Raw genomic sequence first — 25,670 nt, forward strand, 5'->3', positions numbered from 1 at the left:
TGCATGGCAGAGATTAAGTTTGCAATCAGCGATGATTGAAGAGACATTTTAAAGTATAAAGCTCTATACAAGCATAAGATATTATTTTTATTTTTTTCACCCTAAACAGCCCTGGTTTGCCCTTGCCAAGCCTTTAGGCCATAGATAGTGTGGGAAACTCCAGAACTGAAAATCCAGCCCTTGCAAAACCTGTTTTGTTGTTTTCTCTTTAAAAAGAACATATTGCCTTTATTTTTTTTAAGCCAAGGATGAAATAAAAGCTCTTTGTCAAGTGCCCAACTAGAATTTAGTATGGATAGGACTAAATTAGTTTAGGGTGTACTAAAATCAAACCACCAAACCAAAGCTACATCCGTGGTGGGGGAGGTGAGCGTATCCTGTAATCAACTCCCCTATCCCCATTCGGGCCCCAATCACACCCATCCCTGTGTTTTCTGGCCCAGCATTCTCATGAGGCTTTTGTGGCTAAGTCTGTAACACAAACAACTGTCAGAAAAAGCTGCTGTTCCAGGTGAATTGCATTTGAGTTTCTTCAAAGCCAGGAGCTTCAGGCCCTCGTCCAGGGTAGGCTAAGCTGAAAACTAGCAACCTACTTTGGTTCACCCATCATCAACCAGCCTCTGCCACGCAGTTGGTTTCAAACAATCCAGGGAATTTATACAAGGTCATTTCCCAGGCAAAATGAAAACACCCAGGTGAGTGACCAGCGGTGAACAGGAGCCATATTTAACAATAGCAGAGTCTTCAAGCATGAAGGTTTGGATTGAGTTCAGATAATCACCCAAAGGTTGAAAGACATTCTCAAAACCTTGTGGATTCCAAATTTAGACTGCCATGTGGCTGAGAACAATTTGAATGATGCTTTCTTGGATGGAAGCCATAGTTTCTATTCCAGGTTGGGCCCGAAGATAGGCAAAAGATAAAGAAAAAAAGATATACTCTAGCAGGTAGGATTGAATGGATGGGCTGAACAAGAGTTTGAATTGATAGACGGATAGACAGGTAGATGGATGGATAGAGATATAATAGAGAGATGAATCTGTCTTTATTTGTGTGGTAATCAACCGTTTTGGAGCATTTGTTTTTATGACGGTGAATAAATTTATGACAATGAATAAAGCTAGTTTTTGCAGCAAAAGAGGAATTTAGATCAAGAACAGCCCTGATTAAGAAAAAAACTAGAGGAAGAGAGAGAGGTATGGGTATAGGTATATAGATAGATAGATACAGGTATGTGTGTGTATATATATATGTATACACATATATATGTGTATACATATATACACACATATAGAAATATATAGAGAGATAGAAACAGAAAAAAATGTGTGGATGTATATAGAGAGGAAAATAGAGATCACTCCACGGCCATCAGGCATCACTCAGCCCTGGAGGTTGAGTCACTGTCCTATCAAAGGCGAAGCAATGGCCTTTGGAAGTCAGCCATGGTTTAAGATTCAGTTGTTGATCATGCCCTTCCTAATCCTCACACTGATGCAGTTATCCTAGAATGGCATGTCCCTAAAAAGAGTAGAAGTTGTTCAATATCTGCAGAATGTATCTGGGAACCCAACACTGAGGGAAACACTTACTTATAGCTGCATTTTTTTCAATTGAAAGGGAGACAGTAAAATTACCGAAGTAATCTCTCCTATCTTAAATGCACAAAATACCTTAATGTAGATTACCTTTCTTGACACAGCCAGTCTATGAAGCAAGTAGAAATCCCTATTGTTCGTTTTTGGTTTCTTTTTTTTCCAGTATTTCCCATTAAAGGATAAAAAAACAAAAACAAACAAACAAACAAACTGAGCCTAAGGAGAGAACGTACCTTAAATTGGGTCACATAGCGAGGGAGGAAGGGTTAGAATCCAGATCTCCTATCTGGGTCCATTTCTTTATCCATCACTCTATGCCATCTGTCATTCAGTGCTCAAAGGTGTCCACAGAAGACTCCATTTAGAAATGTCTGACCTGGAAATCATGCAAAAGAGGGTTATAAGCATGCACACATTTATTTTGTTTCTTTGTTTGCTCGAGGTTTTTTTTATATATATATATACTATGTAACCTTGATCCAATTATTTCTTTGGCAGTGAAATTAAGACTTCTTTTCCAGTTACTTCCTCAGGACTAATACAATGACTCAACACTACAGGTATGAGGAAAGATACATATTCTGCCTTCAGCATCATATTCAAGATCAACTCATGACTAATGAGTGTCAACTGTATGTCAAGTATTAATAGGTATCTTGCGTTATTTAATCCCTTCAATGACCTTGAAGTGTAGGTATTATTTTCTCCATTTTACAGAGAAAGAAACTAAGGTACAAAGTGGTGAATAACTTGCTAAAGGCAACACACCTACCATTTGCTTCATATGGTTGAATACTAGGGTCAAATCAATGGAAACAGAAACACATTCTATAAAAATTCAGAGGAAAGTGAAATCATTTCCACTTGGAGTAGTTCAGGAAGTGTGTGCTCAGTACTGAAGTATTGCAGAGGCATCTTCTAAAAACTTGAAAATGTGTGATGAGAATTGTGTCTCTCCTCTTGCCCCTTTGTAGGAGGGTGTGGCATGCCCCCAGACTGTCTTTTGAGCTTCTTTATGCAAATGATGACAAAGTGGCCAAAAATATAGAGCTGGAGAAGTCAGGGTTTCCAGATAGCTTTAAAGTGGAGGTGTCTAAGAAGGAGAGAGACCCAGGATGAAGGGAGTAGAGCATGAGACAGCAATTAATCAGTGTAGGCTGAGTTTTAGAAAAATGGGGAAATTTTGAGAGAGTGAAACATGAAATTAAAGACAGATGCTGCCCCTTGTGACACAGTGCAAGGGTGAGAAGCAAAGATGTGCCCAGTGCCCTGGGAAGCAGTTTAGCCTGTTGGTGCCGACCCCCATTGCCACGGTTCAAGTCCTGGCTCCTCCACTTACACTATAGGAAATCATCTCTCATCTTTCAGTTCATGATCTGAAAATAAGAAACACTGATCAAAAGAGTCATGGTGAAGATTAAATGAGACAATCTGCATAAAGCACTTAAATTGGTGTAGAAATACCACTGCAACCCAACTTTGGGAGCAATGATTTAAACTACGATTCAATGCTTTCTTGAATTTTGGACTTGTGTTTTCTCAGAATGCGTCACCAGTATAATGAGGATCAGAAGGGAATTGCTATTTTGAATAGGACGGTCTGAGAAGGACAAAATTGAACCAAGATGCAAGGGAAGTGAAGAAGAAAGTTATGTCAATAACCTTAGGGGAAAGTGTTCCAAATAGAGGGAACATCAAGTTAAAAGATTCATACACATGTTCAAAGAACAACAAGAAGCCAGTGTTGGTAGAGAAGCCAGAAACGGGAGAACAGGAGGAAATGAGGTTGGAGCAATGGCCAAGTCTCAGATCAAGTAACATCCTGTAAGCCTCGGTCAGAACGTCAGCTATCATGTTAAGTGCAATAAGAAGATGGATAGGCCGGGCGCGGTGGCTCAAGCCTGTAATCCCAGCACTTTGGGAGGCCGAGACAGGCGGATCACAAGGTCAGGAGATCGAGACCATCCTGGCTAACACGGCGAAACCCCGTCTCTACTAAAAACACAAAAAAAATTAGCCGGGCGAGGTGGCGGCGCCTGTGGTCCCAGCTACTCGGGAGGCTGAGGCAGGAGAATGGCCTGAACCCGGGAGGCGGAGCTTGCAGTGAGCTGAGATCTGGCCACTGCACTCCAGCCTAGGCGACAGAGCGAGACTCCGTCTCAAAAAAAAAAAAAAGAAGATGGATACTAGAGAGTTTTGAGCAAGATGGTGGTACCTATTTGGCATTTTAAATTCCTAGTCTGGCACGTGTGCACATAAGAGACAACAGGAGGTGCAGAGTGAAAGCAGAGAGAGCAGGTGAGAAACTCTCCAGTGTTAGGCCAGAGAGGGCTGGGATTTGGACCAGGAAGTAGCTGTGTAAGTGAAGAAGTGTGTTCAGATTTGAAATCATTTTTAAGGGACAGCAAACAGAATTTATAGATGAATTGGATATGGAGTATGCGTGAAAACAGAGAAGATTTGGGCCTGAGAAATTATTACTACTTTTATAATTTGTACAATCATCCGCCTATACTGAACATGTCAATTACTTCTAGAAGGCTTGGTATTATAAGGCAACATAATTTATGTGATTCACCAGTCAGAATGGCTATTACTAGAAAGTCAAAAAATAACAGATGCTGGTGAGGTTGCAGAGAAAAGGGAATGCTTATACACTGTTGGTGGGAGTGTAAATTAGTCCAACCATTGTGGAAAGCAGTGTGGCAATTCCTCAAAGACATAGAAACAGAAATACCATCTGAGCCAGCAATCCCATTACTGGATATACACCTAAAGCAATATACATTGTTCTATTATAAAGACATACACATGAGTATGTTCATTACAGCATTATTCATAATAGCAAAGGCATGGAATTAACTTAAATGCCTGTCAAAGGTAGCCTGGAAAAAAAAAATGTAATATATATTCACCATGGAATTCTATGCAGCCACAAAAAGAATGAGATCACATCCTCTGAAGGAACATGGATGAGGCTGGAGGCCATCATTCTTAGCAAACTAATGCAGAAACAGTAAACCAAATACCGCACGTTCTCATTTATCAGTGGGAGCTAAATGATGAGAACACGCGGACACAAAAAATGGAACAACAGACACTGGGGCCTACTGGAGGGTGGGGCCTGGGAGGAAGGAGTGGATCAGGAAGAATAACTAATGGGTACCAGGCTTAATACCTGGGTGATGAAATAATCTGTACAACAAACCCCCATGACATGAGTTTACCTGTATAACAAACCTGCATATGTACCATTAAAAGTTTTAAAAAGCATGTGATAAATTTGTTTCTGTAATAAATATAATAAATCCTACCTATTTTATTAGATAATTTTTCTCTTCAGTCTCTGAGTTCTTGGCATGCAAGGAATATTAGCCTTTTCGTATATATATTTGCATATATTTCTTCTCTCCATCTATCATCTTTTCAAAATTTTTTGATATCTTTTACCATAATATTTTTTTAAGTTTTATGTAACCAAATCTGTTGATTTTTCTTTTATGATTGCTATGTTTCTTTAAAAGTTTTAAAGAAGAAAAACATAAAACTGTATATACCAGGACCTTTTTTTTGAAGTAATCCTCTGAACTTTTTTTTTTTCAGTTTTTTCATGGCTACTCTTCTGTTTCAGTTTTGAACTTCTTCAGTCAAGCTGGTGATTTGTATGTATAAGAAAATTATTTATTTACATAGTGTTTTAAGGATTACTGGCATACAGTTGCCCATAATACTGTTTTGCTCCTTAAATCACCTCTTTCTCTAAGGTACATTCTCTTTCTTACTTCTAATATTAAATATTTGCATTTTCACTATATTTGTGATTTATATTTGCCAGAGTTTGGCCTATCTTATTTTATTAAAAATAAATACTTATTGACTTTGGAAGACTGAGGCAGGTGGATCATTTGAGGTCAGGAGTTCAAGACCAGCTTGGCCAACATAATGACACCCCGTCTGTACTAAAAATGTAAACATTTAGCTGAGCATGATGGTGGCTGCCTGTAGTCCCAGCTACTTGGGAGGGTGAGGTAGGAGAATCGCTTGAAGCCTGGAGGTGGAGGCTGCCGTGAGCCGAGATTATACCACTGCACTCCAGCCTGGGTGACAAGTTAAGACTCCATTTCAAAAAAATAATAAAATAAAACAAAACAAATGCTTATTGGATTTATTAATATGTTCTATTACCTTTAGGCATTGTAATGTTATATCAACCCTCAAAAATTTCTTCTTATTTTCTTCAGTTTTTTTTTTTTTCTGGCTGCTTGCATTTCTCAGTTTAATTCTCCTTCATTTTTATTGTTTATTTCTGAAAATATTCAGAGCAGTGACATTTCTCAAGAACAACATTGGCATAAGTTTGATATGTGTATTCTCATTGTTGGTTATTTTCTAATGAGTCTATTACTCATTAGAAAATGAGTAATACTCATTTCTATTACTGCAGTTTTGATTTCTCTGTTAACCCAAGAACTATTTAGGTCACTTTTAAATTTAAAACTTTTACTGTTAATTTTTCTGCATGTCACATTATGATTCTAGAAACTCCTCCCCTGGTTAAGTTCAGTGGAAAGAATGTTCAAAGAAACCAAATATGCGAACAGCTGTGGGTAAGTCATATTGAAAAAAAATATTGATCCACCTCTTACAATCTTGCATCTCTGCAGCAATTGCTGACAGCTACACAGCTGCTGTCTCACAGCAAACACAGGAAAGACTGCAGAGGCGCTCTTTTAAAGGAATAATTTGGGGAACTTCTTAGAAACCTTCATCTGTTCATTCTTGAAAGATCACATGGGTTTGGTTGGTTGTCTCCTCTTCCTGACAGTGCTGATAAGGCCACTGAGCATGGTCTCTGTGCACTAGGGGCCCCTTTTCAGGTTCACAACATTGACTGCCAGCCTGGCTCCATGACTCTCAGTGGAAGAGGAGGTGGTGGTGTTCACAGCAAGTAGTAGTTACCTACAACACAGCAGCATTAAGATTCCCCAAATGCCTGGTATCCTGTGGTCACTGCCACCTATATCTATCTAGAGAGAAGGCAGTGGGGAGAACAGCAGTGGCCACAGACTCTAAAGCCAACTTAGTCCCTGGGCATCGTGGGAGTTTGCACAGACTCTTGGATGAGGTGACCCAAAGTGGCCTTCTGGTATCAACAGTTTCCCCTTGAAAGTTTGCCATATCCTTTTCTAAGGAAACAAACAAACAAAAAAAAACCTGGCAGGATATCATTTTAAATGCCTGACTTTGTGCCAGGCTCAATGTGAGTATAACCCAGAGGTCAGCTGGGCGCCTTCTGCTCCATGCATTCTTGACTTAACTTCCTTGAATTGCTGGGCCCCCCACACATTGCATCAGACCTCCATTTCCAAGGTGTGGGGAAGTTCAAAGTTTGTTTCCCATCCATGCTCCTCCTTCAAGTTCCTGTGAAATCAGAGGTGTCCAGTCTCCAGATCTGCCTTCCACCCACTCACGATGCAGAATCAGCCTTTCTTCCACATCCACAGCAGAGCCCATCACACCCATCTTCTCAGATTACTTGAGAATCAGGGTAGAGGTCATAACATCAAGAGGGTGGCATTCCGCCATCATGTTCACCCATCTGCTCTGTCCTTCTCTCCCAGATCCTCACCACCTTCCTCCTGAACACTCCAATTCCCCAGCTCCAAATATTCTTTTCTCTCTTATGTAAAGAATCTCTCTCCTTCAGAAACCTCAGCACCAAGCCCCAGAGGCTCAATTTCTACACCTCATAGACTAACAAGACATTTTTCTAGGGAAGGAGCTGAGACACTCTCTCGGGGGAATTCCAATACATGCTGTGAGAGGGAAACATCTCCTTTTAATTAAAAGAGGAGCATCAAGTTCAAGAAGCAGGAATCAAGCAACTCTGTATTGTTTCTGCTGGATATAAAGTGCTTCAGGGGGCCTGGAGCAATCCAAGGCTGGCCTGCCCTTGAGGTCATAGAGTCAAAAGAGGAAGAGGTCACTTCCGGCTGTGAGCTTCAGAACAGGAAGAAGTTAAGACAGTAAATGTGCCACAAATAAGGAGCCAAGGCCCAGAGGCATGGTAGCGTCTACCTGTTCTCAATTCAGTACACATTAACTCATGCAGAGGGAAGCAGGCAATATTTGTATCCTGAAAGAATCATCACCATCCTTCAAAACAAAATGGGAATGAGCTTGGAAGTAAGAGAATGGGAGACATCAGAGCTAAAAAAAACAATAACCAAAGGCTGAAAGAAATGGTAGTTAATGGTCTGTGACCCAACCTTCCTGGAAAAGACCGGTAGTCAGAAAAAGAGACCTCATGAGTGACTTAAAGTTCCTTTCTTAGGAAAATGTCTGGAAGTTCCCTTGAGAGGCTCAGGACATTTTTGTCCTGAGAGTCCATTTGGTTCCATATAGCATGGAAAGGTGAGGAAGGTGGCTGTGGTTAATCAGATATTGTCCCTTCAGGTTCACATCTGAGAGCAGAAGAGACAGTAACTACAATGGATCAGTTGCATCACGTGTATTCTTTAGTTTTCACCATCTATAGAGTAGGTATGATTGTATCGCAATTTACAGGCTAAAAAAAAAAGTTCAAAATGACAATGTGACTTGCCCAAGATCACAGAATGATTTATGCAGTGACAAAGCTGGATTTCAACCATGGAGCTGCCGCCTCCGGAGCTCCAGAGCCTTATAATTTAGAGGGGAAAAGTAAACACATATATGTTAACTCAAAGTCAAGGCAGACCAAGATAAACATGTAATAAAAGAATAAGCAACATGCATGAGGACTGTCAGGGAGGGAAATGTTAATCTTGCCCTTTTGCTGCTGCCTCATTAAAATGTGCACTGACCACATCACAGGCAGTGTCAGGAGAGAAGAGCAACAGTGAGGAAGTGAGGAAGAAGAGCCCAGACTACATCTACACTGTCAAGAACAAAGCAAAGGGTAGACACTTGAGACATGACCAGATCAAAACTGCAGTGTGCACTGTCTTCTTGCTGGTATGTGACTCAAAGCAAAAAAGCATCCTCAATGCATGAAGCTGTAAGGAGAAGGCCCTGTACTGGGAGCCAGGAGAACTAAGTTTTCAAGTCCCAACTTTTCTGTCATCTTCAAGTGTGATCTGGAGCCAGCCACAGACAACATTTTGACGCTCTGGGCCACAGTGTCTGCAAATTTGAGAATTAGACTAGCTTGATTTCCCAGTTCCTTTGCCTGCCCTGAGTTTCCACGGTTTCAGCACGATACCATGGGCTCTGTGGACAGTCATGTACAGAGCAAGACTGCCCCTGAACAGACACCCAAATAGAGGACCTCGCAAAGCATAAGCCACCTGTGTTTTTTCCACCTGACCACATCCTAATCGGCAGGGTAGTGCTATTGTCAGGCTGCCCATCAGATAGAACATTCCACCTCACAGATGGATGCATTTCAGTGGGTCGCCAATAAACTCTAAAGAAATCCCTGCTTCTAGGATCAGATATTCTGAAATAGCAGAAGTATTAACAGACTCTTAATTGTCGATGTAGTTCCCCTGCAGAACCAAAAGCAAGCGAGAATCTCCTTGTGTGTTCAACTTGAGAGTTCTAAGTTTGGTATTTAAACTCCAGCATCCTCTGCTGCCTGAGTAAATATAATTAAATCTAAGTTTCTGCCTACTAAAATTAATGATCATTCACTCGGTGATGGCGATAATAATACTAATAATAAGTTCTTACGTCAGTACTTTTCAACTTTTTGGATGACTTTGACATGCTTTATCTCACTCAAGCTTAATGATAGCCACTCAGCATAAGTAGGGCAAGTATTATTATCCCTATTAATACTTAGAATAGCTAACATTTAGGTAGCCCTTTGCATTTACAAAGTGCTGTCACACATGTTTTCTCATTCTACTAGAGGCTGAATTCCTGGGCATAAGCACTGTGTCTCAGTCATCTCTGTACCCTGCAGTATTTAGATGGGACCAGGCTCATGCAAGTCACTCAATACATGCATATGAGATTTTAATTTCATCCTCATGAAAAGTCCATCAGGTTGTAAGGCAGCTATTTTTACCCCTTGTTTTCAAATAGGGAAGTTGAGGCTCAGAGAGTTTCACTGACACATCCAAAGTCATACAGGAATGTACAGATCAAGAAAACGGCCATTTCTAAATATTCCCAAACATTGTGTTTTTTCCTCCACAATAGTGCTTGTCAAACTTGATCACGTGGTGATCTTGTTAAAATGATTCTGATTCAGCAGGTCTGGGGCAGGGTGTGAACGTCTAAATTTCTAACTAGCCTCTAAGTGATGCTGTGACTGCTGGCTTGAAGATCACTTTTCAAGAAGTAAGAGGACATAGGAGGCCAAGAGCAATTAAATGACTTGCCCAAGGTCACCTCCGGAGTTAAAAGTAGAAATAGAATTATGAGTGATTTCTCTGACTCACATTTGGCCCTAGGCTCGTTCTAGACATTTGCCCTCATGATTCAATAAAATGGCACCCAGAGTTCATATGAGTCCCTGCATACTCCCATCCCATTCACAGTTGGGAAGAATCTCTTAACCTCTCACACTCAAAAATACCAAAAACAACATTTCATTGTTGTTTAAGGAACACACACCAAGACACGTAACCAGAGCAAAAACTGGGCTTCAGAAAATCAGGTTCGTATTATGCTACCTGTTATGCCACTAAATTGTACTGGTCCCCTTCAATCCCCAGTATTCTATTGATTTTATCCTTATAATATACCACCTTCCAGGTCCGTTAGGCAGAGATCCTCTCTACCCCTTTTATCAGAGACCTGGATTCCCTAATGGTCTAGAAAAATCCTGTCTGGGAAAGGTAGACATAGCAGAATCTGGCCCCAGATCAGTACCAGAAATTCGGATCCTGTCAAACGGGAAACAGAAAACAGCAGTCAGTAACCAGGCACCAAACAGGGCCACATGAGCTGGTTGAATAACCTCTCTGTGAGCTTTATACATTTATCAATCACCCTGATTCATCACCAGAGCTCAGGTAGAGGCCAGAGCTATGCAGAGAGACCAGGTGTATTAGTCAAGGTTCTCAACAGGAGACATACGTATATATACACACACACACACACACGCACATATACATACACACATACATGTATATATTATATGTATGTGTATATATACATATATATGTACACACACATACAGAGGTGGAGTGGGGAGAGAGAGAGATTTATTATTAAGAATTTACTCACAAAACTGTGGAGCCCGGAAAGTCTCAAGATCTACAGTCAGCAAACTGGAGACTCAGGAGAGCCAATGGTTTAGTTCTAGTCTGAGTCTCAATGCATATGAGCCTGGAAAGTCTCAAGATCTACAGTCAGCAAACTGGAGACCCAGGAGAGCCAATGGTTTGGTTCTAGTCTGAGTCTCAATGCATATGAGCCTGGAAAGTCTCAAGATCTACAGTCAGCAAACTGGAGACTCAGGAGAGCCAATGGTTTAGTTCTAGTCTGAGTCTCAATGCCCGAGATCCCAAAGAGCTGATGGTGTGGTTCCAGGCTCAATACCCAGGAAGAGCCGGTGTTTCAGTTCAAGTCTAAGGACAGGAAAAAGCCAGTGCCCAAGTTCAAAAGCAGTCAGGCAGGAAGAATTCTTTCTTACTGAGAGGAATACAGCCTTTTTATTCTATTCAGACCATCAACTGATTGATTGGATGTGGCCCACCCATATAGGGAAGGGCAATATCTTTCACTCAGAGTCCTCCAATTTAAATGTCAATCTCATTCAAAAACACCGTCACAGATATACCCAGAATAATGTTTGACCAAATATCTGGGCACTCTATGGTCCAGTCAAACTGACACATAAAATCACCCATCATGCCAGGGCACCAACCACATCTACCCACTGTTCAGCTAGGGAAACAGAGCACCCAAAATCTAACATACTCCAACATCTGCCACTCTGCATTTCCTATGATCCAGAGCCCCTTTTTCCAAAAAGAATATTCTCAATATGACTAGCTAGTTACAGTGTGTGGGTCTGCTAGTTACCGTTACCTGAGGCATATTCAGAAGAGACTGGATGTGAGAGGTCACTGACCAGCAGGGGTGTGGGGCAGAATGGCACATGCCCAAGACAGTGTGGCTGGTTTCATTGCAGGATCCTGTCTGTGGTGCCCAAGGGCTCATGCAGATGAATGGGCTCTGACCTTATCTCTCTCGCCTTGTTATCCCTGAATACTAGTTCTTCGTCCCTAAACTCAACCCCTTCCTTCCCCTGTAGCTTTGGAAAGGATAATTTCTCAAAAATCAGAGGAACATTTAAAAATGAGTAATATGGGATCAGGAGTAGTGGAAGAACTTTTGGATAAGAAAGTAACTATAAAAGCATGCATAGACTCAGGTCATGGGAATCTCCTATGTGGTAAGACTCCCAACATGGCCCATCTCCCAAGGCTGATGAAAATAGATGCCGGGCAACTGCACCCCAAGAAGTCCTCCTTGGCCCTGGTTCATTCTAGTTTATACAGTCATCAGGCAGAAGCCCTGAAAGAATTGCCATCGAGGATTCTAGAAAAAATGAGGTGTACACTAACGGACAAAAATAAAAAAGGAGGTGAGTTGGGCTCAGTCTGGTTATCAGAAAGTATGGAATATATTATACTCACTAGGTGAAGAAAAGCTTTCTCAGGTATTCTGCTTCTAAGCGCTTTTCCTGATTCAACCCTGATACAGGCTTACGGGGATTCCAACCATGGTCACAAGTTGTACACTGCGTATGCACATTTGAGCAATATGTAACATTTAAAAAAATATGCCCAGTAGATGCCAGGCATGGCACTAGTTAATGGAAAAAACACAAAATAGCATACTAATCTGTTCCATTTGCAAAGAGCTATATCATTTTTATATACATGATCCCTATTTAATCCTTACAACTAATTTCTGATCTACATATTATAATCCCCATTTGTAAATGAGACTCAGGGGGTTAAACACTTTATCTGATATTGTGCAAATAGAAGGTGGCAGATTTCGTATTACTAAGGCAAGTCAACACATACCAGCAAAGGGAACTAAGGAAATGCCTCCCACAGTGATCTCAGAGTGTTGCAGAAGAGCTTCTAGAGTGGATAATGACACCATCCTAAAATCCCCAGTATCCTTTTCTATGTTGTGTTTCCCAAGCTCATCAAGCATTCTGGACTCTGAGGCCCCACGCCAATTCTTTCTCCATCACCCACCAAAGTCTGCTTTCAGAAAAAGCTCTAGTATTAATCAATGGACCATTCAAGGTGAGCAGTAGTTGGTCTGTGACCTTGCCCAAGGGTAACTGTGAATTAAGTTTTCTTCCTACTTGCAAAATGAAGGTCATTGTTCCCCACTAAGGGAAAAGAGATTCTCCCATCAGTGAGAAAAGAATCAGGGAGAAGTTGGAAGAGATACTTGAGAAACCATTAAGACCTCCCTTCAAAATGGTACCACACAGACTTCATTCCGTGTGCCAGTCAAGACTCCAAGAAGGAGCATACTCAACCATTTGACTAGTTTTCATTCCTCATTTATTCATTTTCCCAGAATTTATTTTCCTCTGATTATTTATTTTTTAATTGACAAAAATTTATAATTTATGTATGTATTGCATACAACATATTATCAAAATTTTGTTATCTGTTATGTGCCAAAGATTGAGAGATGAGTAAGATAAAAGACTTAATGTCCTACTGAAGTAGAGAGAGAAATACAAATAAACAGACAATCACAGTTCAGGTGCCACAGCAGAATTATGAGCTATGGGTTTCTGCAGAAGCTAACTAACAGAGCCTGAGTGGAAAAGTATCACAGAAGATGGAAATGGGAGCTAAGTTTTGAGGGATAAAATGAGATTTGTAGACATGGAGTAGGAAGAAGCATGTTTCGGGCAAAGGAAGCTATGTGAACAAAGGCACAGAGGTATGGAAGGCATGGAATGTTAGTGGAAGAAACAGGGTGTGCCCTACAGCCTGTGTCTGATGTGGTGAGAGCTGTAGCTGGAAAGGAAATGTGAACTTAAGCTGGAGCAAAGGGAAATCAAGAGAGATTTTCAAGGACAGGAGAAACATGCTCAGAACCCAAAGAGACAAGCACATTGTAGGTGCTCAATTATATGTTGATTAAATATTAAGTTTGTTTTTAAAAAACAGAACTGGTATCTTGTATAGTGTATGGATTCAGTAGGCAAGGGGATGAGACAGTAAGCAGAAAGAAAAGCAGCATCATCAAGGATGAGGTTTCTCAGAGTCCAAGATCAGAGAGAGAACTTTATGCCTCACTTCAACTTGAAAAGGCCCTTTCTCTGAGACGGCTTATATGAGAAGCCCTTGAACTATTTCATGGAGCATAGTTTTTTGATGGAAATGAGGCTCTCCACCCACCAATATTTTTTTCATCTTTTCTATGTTTAAAATTCTCTACAAACACATCTTTTAAAACTATGAAAACAATCTTGTTCAGAAGAAATCATGGAACTATTTGATGGACAAACATACATTACAAAGCCACAAGCTTAGAATTTCAAAGCAACTTCCTGGGGCTCAGGCAGACATTCTTAACCCTGAGTTCCTTTGTTTCCACTATGGTCCATGCCCAGGCTTAGACAGGATGAGGGGCCTTCTCTTGGTTAAAGTTGGCGATAAGCTGTTGCAAAAAAGAGGACAACATCTTTCCATACTCTTTATAGTGGATTTGAACCATAATCCCAAAAGACCCAGCAATAAACTCCATAATCCCGAAGTTGAAATCCTGAAAGATCAAAATCTCTAAAGTCTAAAATCCTGAAAATCATCATCACAGGATAGTTGCATCATGGTAGGCCGGTTCTTATGGGCTATCTCCATGTGAATGCCCATAAACTATCCCTGTAATCCACTTTTTCATATGTCAAGTTTTCCTTTTAGTTTGTTTTGGTTTGGTTGTCAGTTTTTTTCCCTTTTTCTTTTTTTAGTTTTTTTCACTATTTTTTCATTTTCAGCACAGTTTTTTACTAATTTTCTACACTATGTATTTCGTATTCACATTATTTCCAGTAGTGGAAATATAAGTTATTAGAGACTTTTAGAGCATTCTAATCTGTTTTATGCATTTTTTGCAAACTTGACTCCACGAAAGTCCATTATCACAACATTGACGTTGCATGTAAACATTGTGCGTGTACATAAAAACTTTGAAATTTTCTCAGTAAATGAAGAGATGTCCTTTTGGTACATCTGCATTGATGAAAGATAAAATTTCTCAAGATCTTGACTTTCTGAACAAGTGCATATGCAGTGGTGACCCATCATGGTTTTTGAACAATCTTGTCAAAGGCTTAGGTTGTCTATCACAATATTGCAGACGACTGCAGTGATAAAGTTGGGTGCACAAAATTGCCATTTACAATATGTGTTTATATATTTCCCTTTTTTATCTATTTATTTATAGATGTGGTTTATCTGCTCACCACTGTTGTATCGGTGCAACTGTCATTAACATAACTGAGTGCCTATGCTTGCAAAAATATATATGCTCTTCTTGCCTATTTTATTGTGTAAAGTGGCCTGTGAAGTGTTCTGTCATGTTTTTATATTTCTCAAATAAATCCCCATTTTAAAATATAAGTGAATACTTTTTTAAATGTTTTAAATTATTTTTTCTACAGTTAAAATTTGGGGATTTTGATCTTTTAGGATTTCAACATTATGGATTATAGTGTTTGAGATTGTATCTTTCAGGTTTTTCACTTGCTTATTGGCTTTTTGGTTTATTATGTCCTGGTTCATGGAGGGCCTACTATGTGCAAGGAATTGTGGGGTCTACTAAATATCTTTAAACTCTAAGATATAAACTGATAAAATATTAAAGCATGGGAAAAGCAAACAACACCTCAAAAGAGAATTCTACCGGAAGCTATTACAAGGCAGTAAACAGCAATTTACTAATGGGAGACATGAACAATAACTGCTAGGAAATCATGGTTATTGTTCACACTGAAGTCACATTTCCCTTAATAGAAAGCGTATAAAAGACTGCACAGTTTAACATGCACGTATGGGTCTAGGAGACATAGGATTAATTTGCATAACCCCAGATGAGATTCTTTCAGCCATCAATTGTCATGAACTGGATGATATTTTTGTGTGTTTAGCTCTCTAGTAGACACCATGGGATAGGCAGAATGAATAAAAGGCTTGGTCTCTTCTCTCCAGAAGCCTCCAGTTGAATTTAAAAGCATATCCAATCAATATTATAGAATAAGTAATTGTAATGTGAGGCTTACTAGAGATATAAGTAGAGTAAAAGAAACTATTGATCTACAACAGAGGTTTTATGTTGTAAAAGGAGACGTAGAACAGAGAGGATGAGGCCAGATTACAATGAGTCTCACCTCTCAGTTATAAAATTCTGAACTTGACTTTTCAGCAATGAGGAGCCACTCTAGAAACTGTGCAGATTCAGGTGTGAGCTAACTGCATGGCTTAGGGAGGTTGACTGCATTGTGACCAAAGAAAGAGAAAGAATCAGTTGGCACTCACCTAGGTGGAGTAATGGACTCTCTGTGGACTTCTGCAAGTGCGTTAGTCAAGGTTCTCCAGAGAAACAGAACCAATAGGATGGATGAGGGGAGAAAGAGAGGGAGAGAGATTTCAGAAAATTGACTCACGCAAGTGTGGAGTGGGCAAGGCTAAAATCTGCAGGATAGGCCGGGAAGCTAGAGGCCCATGGAAGAGTTGATGGTGTACCTCGAGTCCAAAGACAGTTGACAAGCAGAAATCCCTCTTCCTCAAGAGGCTTTAGTCTTTTATCTCTTTAGGTCACCAACTAATTGTTGAAGTCCCACCCACATTATGGCTTTAAGCAACATCTACTAATTTAAATATTGATCTGATCTAAAATATACCTTCACAGTGACATTTAGACGGGTGCTTGACCAAATATCTGGGTACTATGCCCTAGTAAAGTTGACACATAACATTAGCCATCATAGAAAGGGAACCAGTTATCTTCCTTATCCCTCCAACCTTGCTTCCTCTTCCAAGTGGCTAGGTTTCCTGTAGAGTACTGGGCCTGCTTGGAGTGAATGTTTTGATCTTACTTAAATATTAGGCTGAGCACAGTGGCTCATGCCTGTAATCCCAGCACTTTGAAAGGCTGAGGCGGGTGGATCACTTGAGGTCTGAAGTAGGAGACCAGCCTGGCCAACATGGTAAAACCCTGTCTCTACTAAAAAATACAAAAATTAGCTGGGGATGGTGGCACATGCCTGTAGTCCCAGCTACTCAGGAGGCTGAGGCAGGAAAATCACTTGAACCTGGGAGGCAGAGGCCACAGTGAGCCATGATCGTGCCACCTGCACTCCAGCCAGGGCAACAGAGTGAGACCCTGTCTCGACGACAACAACAACAACAAACATTAAAAAGCATATTCAGTCGATCTAAAGTAGAGCCAGTTCTTCTCCAGCAATAGGAAAACATTCCTTGTCTTCCTAAATCCACTTTTCTCAAGACCTCTATCAGCTACATCTCTTCTCCCATTTGGTAGTCATTCTCAGGTTGACCCTGAGAATCCACCTCTTGTAGACTCACCTCTGTTCTGCAGTAAACAACCTGGTAAAACAGTTTACAAGAAACTCATGTCATTAGGGCTGTGTTTTGTTTCGGTTTGGTTCAAAGATATCTGAACCAGCTCTCCAACTTCATTTAGCTTGTAATTTACGGTGGTTTGACATGTCTTACGAGGGGGAGAGAGATGACTTTCATTTAATATTAACCAAGCAGCTTTCTGCCACTTCCTCTTTTCCATTGTTTCACTTTAATAAACAATGGATTTAGCAAGTTGTTTAAAGTCGGCTGGGCTCTGAAGCATTCTTCTAAGTATTCTGCCTCACACATGACCTTCTGAAGATTTTACTCAACATCTGTTTAGAAAAATACACACACATACCGAACACACAAGACCCAAATAAACTATGCATTGTTTCTAAGTAATGGTCATAATGTACTTGATGTTTCTTGAAAGGGAAGTACTAAGCAAAAAAAAAAAAAATTTGTTTTCCCCCAAATTATTCATGCTGAACAGAAAAAAAAAAAGTTTGAAGTCAGAAACATTAACCCACAGACAGTAACTACCTTTTCAGCTGGGGAGGGATTAAAAATAGCACTTAGAACTTTCTGGTTAAAATGGCGCTCATCTTTACCAAATTCACACTACATATTGCTGAGGGTACAGGGAAATATGATAATGTGCTGTACCAAAAACTCAGGCTTAAAGATTAAATAATGTCAGACTCTGTTAGCAATTTCCAGTGAGGAGAGCTGGATTAAGAAACAACAAATCGGATTTCTCCTCATGGCAACTGATATGGCTTCTTGGATCTGGTCCCCACCCAAATCTCATGTCAAATTATAATCTTCAGTACGGAAGGCGGGACCTGGTGGCAGGTGACTGGATCATGGGAGTGGATATCATTAATGATTTAGCACCATCCCCTTGGTGCTGATCACGTGTTAGTGAGTGCATTCTCCCAGGATCTGGTGGTTTACAAGTGTGTGGCACCGGCCCGGTCTCTCCCTCTTGCTCCTGCTCCAGCCAGGTGAGATGCCTGCTCCCACTCTACTTTCTGCCATGATTGAAAGTTTCCTGAGGTCTCCCCAGAAGCTGAGCAGATACCAGCATCCTGCTTCCTGTACTACCTGTGGAACCATAAGCCTATTAAACTTTTCTTTATAAATTATCTCGTCTCAGATATTTCTTTATAGCAATGTGGAAATGGACTAATACAACAAGATTAGGCTTCCCTATTGGAAACAGGTAGGAAAAGATATCTTACAGAAATATCTGAGCTAAAATAAGGAAGGCAGTGTTGCTCTGCCCTTCCCGGGACAGCAGAAAATGCTGTGTGTGCTGCAAGGAGAAAAGAGAAATCCTAGAAGCAGTTACTCCCATCCTCTATCAGTTCTGGGTACAAACATAAAACAAAGTGATCCAAAAAGTTCTAAGAATAAGCAGAGATATGTCAGGTAAGTTGCAATGACTAAAATAGGGATAGCTCTATTTATGGCAGAAAAATTAGAATTCATAGTCAAAAGCATAAAACATTCCAAAGAGGGTTCTGTTATGATGCTAAAGGGTAGAATTCACAATGAATATTTAAATGGCAATTCTAGGTATTTAGTATTAAACTGAACTGTAAAATATTTTGGCTTCTAGTGTAGTTACATTATAAATAAAGCCTGCTAGATATAAAAATGTCCATTTATTTAATCACTTAAAAAGAAAACATTCTAGACTCTGTACTGGGATACACAAAGAAAGGACTTCAGTGTGTCTGATCATTTGGTAGCAGGAAGTAGGAACAAAATTGCTATTCTAAGACTTCCAGAAACATGCTTTCTGTGATCCTTAGTTTGGAAGCTTGGATTTACCTAAAAATAAATGGCAGACATTTTGTTCTGAGAGGCACTTCAAGGTGAGTCTCCTTCGGCATGCAAATGTCCTCTGTAAAGGTACCTGTTCTTTAACCATGGAAGCTCCAGCTGTCCGTAAAGTCACTGCAATTCAAACACTGCCATCTGAGATGTCAAGTGTTCTCTTTAGTATTGCAAGGAGCCATTTTATTTCCACAGAAGGAAGAGCATGCCTCTGGATTAGGTCTATTACCATAGAAACAGGAGTCACACCTGCAGGTAACTTACATAAATTAGTGAGCCAGGTGGGGATTGTGAAAAATTCAAAGCTCAAAGCCATCAATAGAGCAGCCTTATGACTGAGACATGACAATGTGATCCCAATACTGTTGGGTCTTCCCATGAATAAAGGCAGCCACAAATCCAGAACTTTTTACCATAATTCACTGACTCTCAGATGTAATAATTTTCACGTTTTTAACAGGTTTAAAGTCAGGATATGTATTATAATCAATAGTATCTCACAGTTATAATTGGCAACAACGTTTTTATTTCCTTAGTGGTATGTAAAATAATGATGTATCCTAAAAATCAATCATGGCATCTTAATTTTATAAAATTTCAATTTTATTTTATAAAAAAATAAATTAAATTTATTTTTATAAATTTATAAAAATTTATAAAATTTTATAAAATTTCAATTTTATTTTATAAAAAAATAAATTAAAAATTTTTATTTTATAAAATTTCAATTTTACAAAATTTTATAAAATCTCCATATAGCTAAATGTTGGTAACTGATTCAAGCAAAACAAAACAAAACAGAAAAACACATTGTAAAGCACCCCCACCACCAAAAAATTAACTGAGCTACCAGTTTATAATGTTTCACAGAAAGACCTTTCAGCACTCTCCTGGAACATTTTTAGAGGACAACTGGCAAATATTTCATTTATGCCATATAAAATTGTTATAATTGATAGAAATGACCTGATTTGTCAAAGGCTGATAAATATGACCAAAAAAAATGGCCTAAATTATATGAAATAAGATTTAAGAGATAAAAACTGTACCATGTGTAGATGGAGCATACCTTCTTTTCTAGTGATCAGGGAATATTTATAAAAGTTAACCATATATTAAAGTTCTGTCACTAAATTGCAAAAATCAAAAGTAGTCTAGACCAGAGGTCAGCAAACTTTGAACCACAGGCAAAATTCACCCCATTGTCTGCTTTTGTTAATAAAGTTTAATTGGAACATCGCCATTTGAAGCATAACTTATTGTTAACAGGCTATCTAATGCTGCTTTCCCGCTACAATGGCTGAGTTGAACAGTTTCAACAGAGACTGTACATCTGCAAAGCCTTGCCATCTGGCCCTTCACAGAAGTTTACCTATCACTGCTTTACATCAAAATCTATGAACACAACATGATTTCTAAAAAAGGAAAATCATAGCAATCATTTTAATTCATGAGTGAAACCAACTTAAAAACTAGGCTAGAAAACACACCTTTAAGAAATTTCTGTACAAAATTGGAAATACATTCAAAAACTTTAAGGTGGGAAGAAAAAATAAATATATACATAAACACAAAGAAATTGCAAATACAAACCACAATTGCAAATTATCCAGAAAAATGAGATACAAACACTATATAACTAAACAAGTTTGGGGCCACCATTGTTCTCAGAGGAACATTTATGCCATTAGAAGCTCTTCTTACTAGATTATAAAGCTTTCAAAATGTTGCGGAAAGATCATTTCTTCACTCTTTAAAAAATGCACTAGGCCATAAAAAACAATAGAAAGTTAACTGGTGATTTACTTCACCAAGTTATACTTATCTACTCTGAAATCTGACAAACAGTCCACTCAAAAACACAGCTGCAAAACAATCCCATTGGCAAAATACATAAGCAAAACTCTGAAATAGAGTAGTGGTAAATGAATCCATCAATTATTAGAAAAATACTTTTTTAATAAATCAAGTTTTACTCTAGAAACTCCTGAATTATCATATTAGAAATCCATTAACTGAATGCAGATTATCAGTGAAGAAAACTAGAGTCCCTGTACTTTGTGGACAGAATTCCACTGGTTTTGAAAGCCCTTATTCTAAGAGGAAAAGAGAAGGCAATGAATTAAGATAACATAGTATAAAAAATGTAAACTGATAAACATCTTAGAGGAGATATAAGGAAGATGAATATTTTAGATATTAAGAATCTTCCATTCTTAATAACCAGCTGGTTAGGGTTGCGAGTCAGCCTACTGACTTTCCAGTTCCCTCTTGTCACTACTTTCTGCTCCTCCCCTCAGTCCCTTATTCTCGAAGTTAAACTGCTTGAAATGTCCTGAAAGTGCTATGCTCTTCTCTGTGGCACGCTAGGAGATTTTTTTTTTTCCTTCTCAGGTGCCTTCCTTCCCTCCATAACTTGCTACTTATTATTTAGGACTCAGCAAGATGTCACTTCTTCTGGGAAACTTTCCCTGCCCATCCTCCAAGGATGTGTCAGATAATCCTTCTAATGACCAATCACATCATATGGACCCCTTAGCACTGATTACATGTATTGTAAATGTCTGCTGCTTGCCTCTTCTAAAGCTCCCAAGGGCAGATACTCACTGACTCTTATCAATAGTGTATCCCTAGTGGCTGGGACTTTGTATGGCATAGGAAAAAAACAATGGGTAGAATGAGTTAATTACTTTTAAACTCTCTCTTACCCTTTTGCTTTCACTGTGGCAGTATCACAACGAAAGCCCAGTACTCTCTTCAAAGCTGCTAGTCCTTCCATCCCACTTCATACCCCAACATCCTCATTTTGTGCATAAAGGGTAAAATATAAATGTCTTGCAGATGTTCAAGATGCTCACACACTGGCCCAAATCTGGGCCCTTCTGCCTGTGATTTTCGCAACACAAACCATCCCATTTGGGCACGTTGATCCCAACTGCTCCCCAGGCACATCTTATGCTCCTCTGACTCCACATCTTAGTTCACACCATTTCCCCTTTCTCAAGCATCTTCTGATATTCTATCCATAGATCCAATTCTCCCTCTGTCAAGGACTAGCTGAGGGTCTAATCCTTAGAATGCCTTCTTGTACTCTCAACTCTTATATTAGCTTTTATATTAGTTTATGTTGGCACCATTTGTTAGCCACTTAGTTTATACAAATACACACACACACACACACACACACACACACACACAAAGTCAGTGCATCTACTCTCTGTTCTCTTATACGATGAGCTCATTAATTCATCCTAAAGCTGTCTCTACTAGACCCCAGGGACACAGAGTTCAAAGAAAACATGGGCCCTCTCCTCAAATAATTCAGTCTGGTATTTTTGAAGAAATACATTTAATCAGACAATTATAGTACAATGTGAAAAACAAATAAATCCATTAAAAATACCATGCCTTTGTAGTCCAAAACATGATACTAGATGATTGATAGGTAAAAATATGGGTAAATTTTTTGGAAATGATTTTTATTTTTAAAAAGATAGAGAATCTGACACCTAATAAAGTTAAACCAATTGTTGGTAATCAACAAAAAAATAGCCATGGGACAACAAACAAGTCATGACTTTGACCTTCAGTTTTTTTTTTTTTTTTTTTGAGAGGGGGTTTCACTCTTGTTGCCCAGGCTGGAGTGCAGTGGTGCAATCTCGGCTCACTGCAAACTCCGCCTCCCGGGTTCAAGCAATTCTCCTGCCTCAGCCTCCTGAGTAGCTGGGATTACAGGTACCCACCACCACACCTGGCTAATTTTTTGTATTTTTGTTGTTGTTGTTGTTGTTTTGGTAGACACAGGGTTTCACCATGTTGGCCAGACTGGTCAAGAACTCCTGACCTCAGACGATCCGCCCACCTCAGCCTCTCAAAGTGCTGGGATTACAGGCATGAGCCACCGCACCCGGCCTTCTTCAGTTCTTTCTTTAGTTGATGTCTCCAGAAATCTGCTTTTTTCCTTCAATAGTATGTTTTCTTCCCAATCTTCTCAAGACAACATTCACCTAGAGATGTTAGGTAAATAGATATTTCCCTAGTCCTTGCACATATCTCTGACATCATATCACAGAGCTATCAACCAGTTTCTCACCCTTTTGCTAAGAACTCTCTTCTCTTAAACCTGAGATTGCCACTGTCAAAAGCTTTTGCTGTTACTGTGGCTATACTCAAAGTTCCAGAACAACAAAATGCATGCAAAGAAGCCCACTGGAAGCTTTTGAAGAGTTGTGCTTAGATCTCCTCAGATGGTCCCAAAAGGAGAATCATCACAGGAGGCTCTGTTCTCTGCTGCCATATTGGGAGGACTGAAGTTTATTGTTTTTAAGGGAGCCTGTGAATATTACATGATGTAAGATTAAAAGTGTTGGAAAAGTCATTTTGAGATAAGTATAATTCAGTTTTCTCAAATATAAAATGATGGGATTGAACCAGGTTAGAGTTCCCTACTTATGCAGTTACTGTGAAGAGAAAAAAGGAGCGGGTGAAATTGAAGTTCACGGTGCTCACCTGAGGGCCAGGTGGGGAAAGAGGTGAATATGAGGGGATTAAAATTGCCCTCACCAACAAGGGCTCTCTCCAGTCATGATAAGTTCTTACATTCACTCAATTTTTGTCAAATTAGAGCTACACAAAGGCAAACCTATAACATAAGAAAATACCATTCTCTGCATCCCTCTATTTCCTTATTTCTCTCCTTGGAATCTCATGGTTAGGATTAGCAAATGCTAAATAAATTTAAGCCCCTTCCTTCATCAGAATTCAGCTGGCCTATGTTAAGTGGCATTATTATGCTATGGTGCATGATAACTAGCTAATCTACAAATCTGTTGGTGAATATTGGAATTATATTAAACTTTGATGCAACAAATAAACATATTGGCATTTTTATGAGGACTGTTTATAGACAATGCTCTATTCCACCGTTTCTCAAACTCAACACACAAGTCCTTTTGAAAGCACAGGAGAAAGGGAGGACCACACCAATCAGTGGAAGGCCATGGCACAGGTCAGGCTGCCTGGCAGCAGGTGAGAGGAAGAGTCCAGGGATACAAGAAGAAAAGCATTGTGTCAAGGACTGCAGCAGGATGACCCTATCCATTCAGGGATGTGAGTTATTCAAGATCCTGAACCTTCTGCCCAGCGCCATTCTCAGGTCTAAGGACATAAAAGGATGATAGTAGCAGCAGCAGTAGCTCCAGAAAGTTGTGTTAGTGATATCACAAGCATCAGAGAGAAGGAACTTACTTTCTGGAACAATATTATAGAGGCATCCTTGGCACCAACACGAGGGTCTATCACCATCCTTGTGTCTGCACCGTGGTCTATCTGAATACAGAGAGTTCTAGAGAGGGACTTCCCACAGCTGAGACTCCAACCTTCCGGAAGCCAGGCTCTTACCTTCCCTGGATGAAAACAAAGATGTGGGAAGCCCCAGAGACCCAGACCTGGAGGTAGTTCAGCTGTCATGTCTAAAACTGAGCTGGCCAGTTAGCCAGACAGTTCATGGGTCCAAATTCCACTAAAAGAGTGAGGAAGGGAGGGTGAAGGCCACATAAGCTGTTTCCCAGAGACCCAGATGTAGTTATGGGATAGAAGAAATGCACTGGCCACTCTGGATGTCTCTGGTGAGGGCATTGCCGATAGCCCATTCTCATCATCCTGGGTGCTTGAAGACCTACCTGCTCAGGGGACTGGAGCTCTGAAGAACAGGGTTTTGGGCCGGGTTCAGTGGCTCATGCCTGTAATACCAGCACTTTGGGAAGCCAAGGCAAGTACGTCCCTTGAGGTCAGGAGTTCAAAACCAGCCTGGCCAACATGGTGAAACCCTGTCTCTACTAAAAATACAAAAAAGTTAGCCACGCAAGGTGGCAGGCATCTGTAATACCAGCTACTCTGGAGGCTGAGGCAGGAGAATAGCTTGAACTGGGGAGATGGAGGTTGCAGCGAGCAGAGATCACACCACTGCATTCCAGCCTGGGCAACAGAGTGAGACTCCACCTTAAAAAAAAAAAAAAAAAAAAAAAAAAAAAACAGATTTGGGCTTGAGTCTCATCAAGAGAAAGAAGAACAGTTGCAATTCCTGGCAGGGATAGACCAAATGGTAGCAATGTCACAAACTGAGAAGTGCAAAGCGAACAGCATCCACACATTCTAATGGCCTTAAAAACTGAAAGGCAATTTGTATTATTTATTCACTTTCAAGGTGGAGGATTATATTGTGATGACCACCATTTGTTGTAGTTTTGTGATTTCTTTGTAATTCACAAATGTGATACTGCTATATTAAAATGAGAAACACCTACATCATCACAGAGGATTGTCAAACACTGATTGAAAATGAGCAATTGATAGCCATATATTATCCAAAGTCTTTCCATATACACAATGACTAGTTAAAGGGTGCACTGCAAATATGACCCTCATTAAAAATATCACAAGAAAGATGTACCTGGATGTAAATTTAACAAAAAATGTGCTACTGCTGAATGCAAAAGAATTCTTAAGTAAATAAAATGGAAATATGCATTCTTGAAGAGAATGGCATCACAAAGATAATAATTCTTGCTAAATTAAGTATGAACCAAGTGCAATAATAATGGAATTTTTCAACTCTAGAAGTTGGCTTTAAAGTTGATATAAAAAAAATAAGAAGAGA

At 39.7% G+C, this 25,670-nt stretch overlaps 1 protein-coding gene across 1 annotated transcript in view; it reads right to left on the reverse strand.

The window, feature by feature from the left end:
- Window positions 1-25,670, reverse strand: part of LOC105482052 (ADAM metallopeptidase domain 28) — a 596,506-nt gene that overhangs the window by 463,506 nt on the left and 107,330 nt on the right. Inside the window, exon 5 of the mRNA XM_071068485.1 lies at window positions 1,832-1,974. The gene's annotated coding sequence lies outside the window, so the exon portion shown is untranslated. The remainder of the gene's footprint in view (window positions 1-1,831; window positions 1,975-25,670) is intronic.

Source organism: Macaca nemestrina, chromosome 8, assembly GCF_043159975.1.
Source record: "Macaca nemestrina isolate mMacNem1 chromosome 8, mMacNem.hap1, whole genome shotgun sequence".
NCBI classification, from domain to species: Eukaryota; Metazoa; Chordata; class Mammalia; order Primates; family Cercopithecidae; genus Macaca; species Macaca nemestrina.